Source organism: Schistocerca americana, chromosome 1 (assembly GCF_021461395.2).
Source record: "Schistocerca americana isolate TAMUIC-IGC-003095 chromosome 1, iqSchAmer2.1, whole genome shotgun sequence".
Taxonomy (NCBI): Eukaryota; Metazoa; Arthropoda; class Insecta; order Orthoptera; family Acrididae; genus Schistocerca; species Schistocerca americana.
The window spans coordinates 819,631,940-819,638,943 of NC_060119.1; positions in this window are offsets into that span (position 1 = coordinate 819,631,940).

A 7,004-nucleotide genomic window follows, 5' to 3' on the forward strand; every position below is an offset into this window, starting at 1 on the left:
AGGACATCTGTTAAGACATGAGGGAATGGCTTCCATGGTACTAGAGGGAGCTGAAGAGGGCAAAAACTGTAGAGGAAGATGAGACTGAAATACATTCAGCAAATAATTGAGGACATAGGTTGCAAGTGCTACTATGAGCTGAAGAGGTTAGCACAGGAGAGGTATTCATAGCAGGCCGCATCAAACCAGTCAGAAGACTGATGAAAGAAATTGAACATGATAAAGAGATTATCTAGGTGTCAGATTAAAGATCTCGGTGAATACATCAGTCCTTGTGCCAATATTTATTGGAGACATCACATTTTGTTGGTGAAACAAGACAGCTACACATAATAGCAGCACAGCACATACTAGGATACTGTCTCACACACCACACACAATTTTATTTGATAGATGTTTTTTATCAAACAATGGAAAATCCAGGATGGAACGCAACGATATTATGAAAAGGAAAATTGCTGCTCACCATATAGTTAAGATGCTGAGTCGCAGATAGCCACAACAAAGAGACTGTCACAAATTAGTTTTCAGCCAGTATGGCATGCACATAGCTCACAGTGTGAGATTTTTTATGATTAATTAGGTAATTTTAAGCCAAAGAATTTTTCATAACTAGACTCACTCATCATTTTAATCATATTGAAACTCTGAGAAAAAAGATTGCATTAACAGAAATAGGAGATAATTATCATAAAAATTATGTTCTACTTTCATTTCTTAGTTATAAATTCTAGCACTGTTGATAATTTAGTAAAATTGTGCAATTTTGCTAATTATATTTTTGTTTATTGTGAATGAACTATCTACAGTACAATTCACTGCAACATATCAAATTATGCAGCATAAAAGCATACATATCTGTGTGTAATTAGATATTACTGTATCTAGTATTAAGGAATAAAGACTGTAACTTTCTACAGGGGAAATGTTATGAGCCTAATAACTGATGGTTAACAAAGTCCAACTCAAGAATATACAACAGCTTGTGTGAGGCTGACATGGGGGATTCAGTTATGGACCATCATAGTGTTGGACCAGTGGTAGCTTGCACTACCTGTCTGCTGGCTGTTTCAGTTTGCACTTAACAGTTATTTGTTGGTGTGTGCTCGGTACTTGTAAAAACTATGCTTTTAAGTCTTGGACTTCCCTGAGTTTGTATCATTTCCATTTATGAATACTGGCAGAGAGTTTGAATTTTCATATGTTAACCATATTCAGGGTAGGGAAGCCATGCCAAAAAATGCATGAATGGACCAGAGCCACTCACAGGCAGCTGAAGTTAGCTGCATCAGGTACCCATCAGCAAGAACACCTGGCAACGGGCAAAATTCTGGCAACATGTGGTGTGCACAGATGCAGGTCAACAGAAAAAGCAATGGGCAATGCAAACTGAGCCACTGTACAATATAGATGTGTATTTCAAGAGTGTATAACTGCAATCCATGGCCAGGAGCTCCCCACAGACATGTACGGAAGTTTGTTTGGTGCTCTCCATTCATTTCTGCCTTTATTTTGTTCATGTCCATGAAATACACAGTGCCCCTAGATTGTGGGAAAAGGTTTGTTTCATTTTGGACTCATGCCCACTGTTCTCCCAAGCTCATGCAATCAGACAATGCCCTTGTCTCTGAGGTGTGTACACCTTCCGGGATCAATGTTCGACTGGAACTGTTATGCAAAGACAATTATTGCGATCACCAGTTAATGGACATTTCGATCTGATTACATTTTTGTCACTTCTTCATTTACTCAGTTAGTAGGATAAATACTTTTTCAGCAAGTGTACTTATCAATTTCCGTTACACACCATCACCGTATCTTACATCCTGAACAAAGTGCGTGGGTGTGACAGTAAAGTTAGCTCACATCATGACTGACATGTATGCGGTGATACCCACCACGTTTCCACTTCAATGGCTTATTTTGGGCTTGTATCTATCTGAAGCTAGTGGATCAGGCAGGAATTGTAATTATTTTTACTGGTTACAGTTGGGACTTTTGTTTATGTTGTGAGACAACAAACAGTCAGGACTTTTATTCTTCTCCAATTGCTCCACAGTAATTTACTTTGAGCATCAGCAATCAGGACACAGATTTTACACTGTTGTCTATACTGTATGGGGCCTTATGAGTCTGGCAGCAGATATGTAATGCTTTCATTTTAAGCTTACTTGGTGCAGGACTCAGCTTCAAGTGACAAGTTAGTACCCAGTTCAGGCTTGCTGTGTGGCTGATGGATGAGAGGAGGCGCAGAATTAGAGGTAATTTCTTTGTCCTGTACTGCTGGTGCTGCAACTCATGTGCAGGCTGTGAAGGAGTGAAGGCAGCACTCATTTTCCAGTAGCTGAATTATTTACTTTCAAACAACCAGAATTCAGTATTTTTGAATTTATTGGTAGCATTTATAATTAACCTAACACTACCAGTCACAATATCTCATAATGCAAGGTCTTTTTTCTAAACTAAAAATAATAAAAATTTACCTCAGACCAACATTGTTGCAAAGCAAACACTGCCAAGGAATTTATGAACATTAAAGCTTGGACAGTGGCTTTATGTATGTGTCTGTGTCGTGATTAAAACCAGATCGCTACCATAATTATATGTTTCAGCATTATGTGTGTGATAGCAAATAAAGACTCTACAAAAAGTGCTTTTCCATAAATCCTAAAATAAAATTGAATTTCCAACAAATTTTGACTAATATAGCTGAATTAGCTCAGAAAAGTATCTTCAACATCAGCCAGGGGCTTCAATGTAATGCTCACATACTGGGAACGGATATACTGTGGGCTTCTATTCTTAGGAATTATAGCATATTTAGCATTCTAGAATGAATTTTTAGTCTGCTGTGTATTGTGTGATGATATGAGGCTTCATGGCAGATTAAAACTATCTTCCAGATTGGGATTTGAACCCAAAACCCTTCATAGCCAAGTGCTTTAGCAATTGAGCTTCCTGAGTGTGAATCATAACCAGTCCTTACAGCTTTACTTCTGCCATTTTCTCACCTCCTACCTTCCAGAATTCACAGAATTTCAACTGCAAAACTTGTGGGGCTAGCAATTAGAAGAAAGGATGTTGCAGAGACATGCTGTAGCCACAGTCTGGGATGAAAAACGAAGTGAGTGTGTGCTGTACAGAAGTGAGAAAGTGTGTGGACAGCAACGTGAATGATTTGAATGCAGTAATATCTATCCCACTGGGCGATAATGAATGTTATTTAGAGACCACGGAGAATGGCCATATGTACAGAGAGGTACATGTGCCACTGATTTTCATGTCATGTAGAGCAGAACTGAAGGCAATGATGTTACTGCAAATACTACAGAGAATACACAGGAAGCTGTTGATGCTGATAGTTGTATTGCAGATGTTGTAGAATAAATGGTGCAAATGCATATATTTCCAGTGGATTCAGATTTACCACCACATGTGATGGAATTTCCTCCTCATAAGCAGGGTAAGCATAGGAAAAGGAAGGTGAGATGTGTTTGTGAAGTTGATGTTCAGATCAAAAAGATGAAATCTTTCAAGGAGTGTATGCCTGATGTTCAGAACGTTACAGTAGCATGAGCACTAGTTCACAGCTATGCAGAGCAAGCTGCTGTTCTGACATGCACTGCAAGAAATTTACAACACACCCACAGCCTGATGTGCACAAAGGGTATAATGTAGAAAAAGGGTTGTAGTGCTTTGAGAATCTCTGTGTAAATTCTAGAACCATTCGTCCTTCTACTGTCTCGAACACATGATATTTTAATTATAAGTGAGAAAGTGGAAGCGTATCTACTGCATCACCTGTTTCTGTGTCCTAGTTGGAAGTTTGTTATGAGAAGACTGTATGAGTGGTGGTCCACTGATGACAACAAGTGTTTGCCACTAACACCACAGACGCTGTGTAAAAGAACACGGAGTAATTATAGGCTATTCTTTGCTGTGTTAGTGAACGTTCTTATTGTAAAAAGACAAACAAACAGTTCATTATACACTTTTATCTTACTTCATGTCTTAGACCTGTATGAGGCAAGACATAAGTGATGTCCATAAATCATTTGGTTGTTAGACCAATGTTATTATAAATATGTTTAATAAAGTCTAATGTTTGATGATTATGTTGACTTGCAGAAGTTGTCTGTGAAATGTGAAAATATTTTATGATTGAACTGAAAGTATTCTACAAGTACCCAATTATTTCAAGAATAGAGAAGAATCTAATTAATTCCCGTAACCAGCTAAAATCTTTGTATAAGAAGCTTTTGGGAGATCAATGTAGCTGAATATACAGAGAAGAGGATTGGCTAGTCACATCTCTTAAGTCAACTGATGAGAGTGAGGTGTGAATTGTGAATGGAATCCAGTTTCACACTGCTTCTTATGTCATCAAAACTATTAGAACATGGCAACTGGGACAGGACTCGAAGAAAATGGGAATTTTAAGATGGAAACGGGATTAAGATATTTTTAGTTGCCATAGCAACCAGGCATAACAAGATAAGAGAACTGTTTCAAGAAACTGGATTGAGTCCAAGAAACTAGAAGGAAGAAAGTTATGACTTCAACACAGTAAAAGACTTAAGAAAGTAATACTATCAAAGGAACAGAGAGTAGACCTCAACATTTCAGACTAAGAAGAGTTATGCCGAGAATTCCTCAACTAAGAAGATTCGGTGTGGAGAGTACACAGCTCTCTCACACATCGCAACTGATGCTGATGCAGTAACCAGCAACTGAGGCCAACAATGCCAATCGCTGCTCACCAGTGCTGACTCCACATCCTCTCACCAATGCTGAAACCAATGTTCCACGCCAGAAGCGCCAGTGCTGTTCACCAGTGCTGAATACACATCTCTTCACCAACTCTATGCAAGATAAGCATAAAACAATAATTCTTTGAGTATAAAGTTGAAGGAACTGTTGAAATAGCCTGTAATATTGTAGTTATTATAAGTAGAGTAGGATTTTTTCTTAATGCTCACAAGGTCTTAAATGTGTAAACTTATGGATCAAGAACAGCAACTAGCTCCAGAACCAAGCATGGCTATTAAAATGAGTAGGGAAATGTTAGACTGGACTGAGTTAGCAAATTTAATTAAAGCCCAAAGTGCAGCTTTAAGAAAAGAGATAGGCTCAGTAGATTCTAGATTAGATTTAGTAAATACACAGTTGAATGCTAAGTTGGATGAACAGAAGGCAGATTCAGCAACTTTAAATGAAAAGCTCAACGCACAGAGTGCTAATTTAAGTAGAGAAATAGACACAGTGAATATCCAATTAAATATTAAATTAGACACTCAGAGTTAGATTTAAATAACAAGAGTGAAAACTTGAACAGTCAAGCAACAAATATAGGTTTATTAAAGACTGAATTCGACAGTTTAAATAAGAAAGTCGAAAATCTGAAGTTAGATTTAAAGACTGAACTAACTAGTTCTTTAAATACTAATGTAAATCAACTGTTTACTGACTTTGAACAGAGACAGAATGAGCAGTTTCTGAATTTGACAAAGAAACTAGAATTTAATATTGAAGACAAAATAATAATGTAGAATCTGAATTTAGTGAAAAATTAGGATCATTTCAGAGTGTATGTAATGTTATATTTGATTATGTAAAGCAAAGATCAGTTTAAAGGAAAGTGTTGAGAACCAGGACAAACTAATTCCTATAGTCCAATCACAAATTGCAGGCGTTAACACTCGAGTTGATAACATGGAAAGGAATTTTAAAGAGAAACTAGCAATGTCAGACACATTACATATAAGCAGTCTGGAGGAACAGATAGAAGAGATGATAGACAGAAAAGTTGCAGCAAGAGTAACCTTTGACAACATGTCTCGAATTTTATCTTCTGAACTTAGTTATACTAAGAGAAATGTAGATGAACTATGGAAAGAATTCAAACTAATTCAGGACAAAGTAGAAAATAGGGTGACTTCTCCTAACATAGTACTAACTAGTGAAGTAATAACAGATTTACAATGGCGATCAAATTCAGTGTTATCTATACAGTTCCCTAAGTTTAAGCCAAATAGGGAAGTACATCCTACTCATTTTTGAAAAGGTTCAATCAAGCCTTCCCCAAGACCTCAGAAGATTAAAAAAAGACTGCATTTAAGTTGGGGTATCTTTTAGGAGAAGCCTCAGAGTGGGGTACAGTAAACATCGAAAACTTTTCATCTTGGGCAGATTTTGAGAAAAAATTTAATGAGAAGTACTGGTCTGCGCTTGCTCAAGTGAAGTTAATATCAGATCCATGGGATCTGGGCAGAGTTACATACGTCCCCCAGGGACATTAATGTTCTGAGTTAACGGGCGGAGTGACGACCACCGGATCTCGAGTTGTTTTTGGTGTTTCTTCAAAATTAGTTTTCCTACACCAAATTCTCTTCAAATCTTAAACTATTCTATTATCTATTAATGAATTCTTAAACTATCCTATGATTTTAGTGCATCAAAAACCAGATATGACAGAAAAATAATAGACTTAAGAGAGTCATGGAAAAACATTGACCTCTAAACGTGAAATGAAATGAATAGAATATAGTATTAACGGAAAAATGATATCATGGTACTGTTCAAACAGAGTGATATCAGGATGACATAAACTGAGCAGAACATTTTATGCATGTATAAAATATAGTATAAACTGAATAACTAAACAACTATTTGATTGTAGTGTATAATTTTTATCTGGTATAGAATATTTTATATCTTTTATGAAATGTGAGGTAAAGGGGAGGGTTTGCATTAGTTTTGGAAAGGGTGGGTACTGTAGATTAAAGCATGATTTCCCACCAATAGACAAATCAGTGCTAACATAGAACATACACCACACCTTCCAAATGACCCTCACAAACAAGTGTGACTGATTCTTCACCATTTGCCATCCCATAGGTGTGGCTAATATTTTCTTTGGGGACCCCAAGGTGAAGGTGAGAATGTCCATTCTGTAAGAGACAATTTAACACCATACCTCCTCCAGCTTCTCACTCAAGTACCGG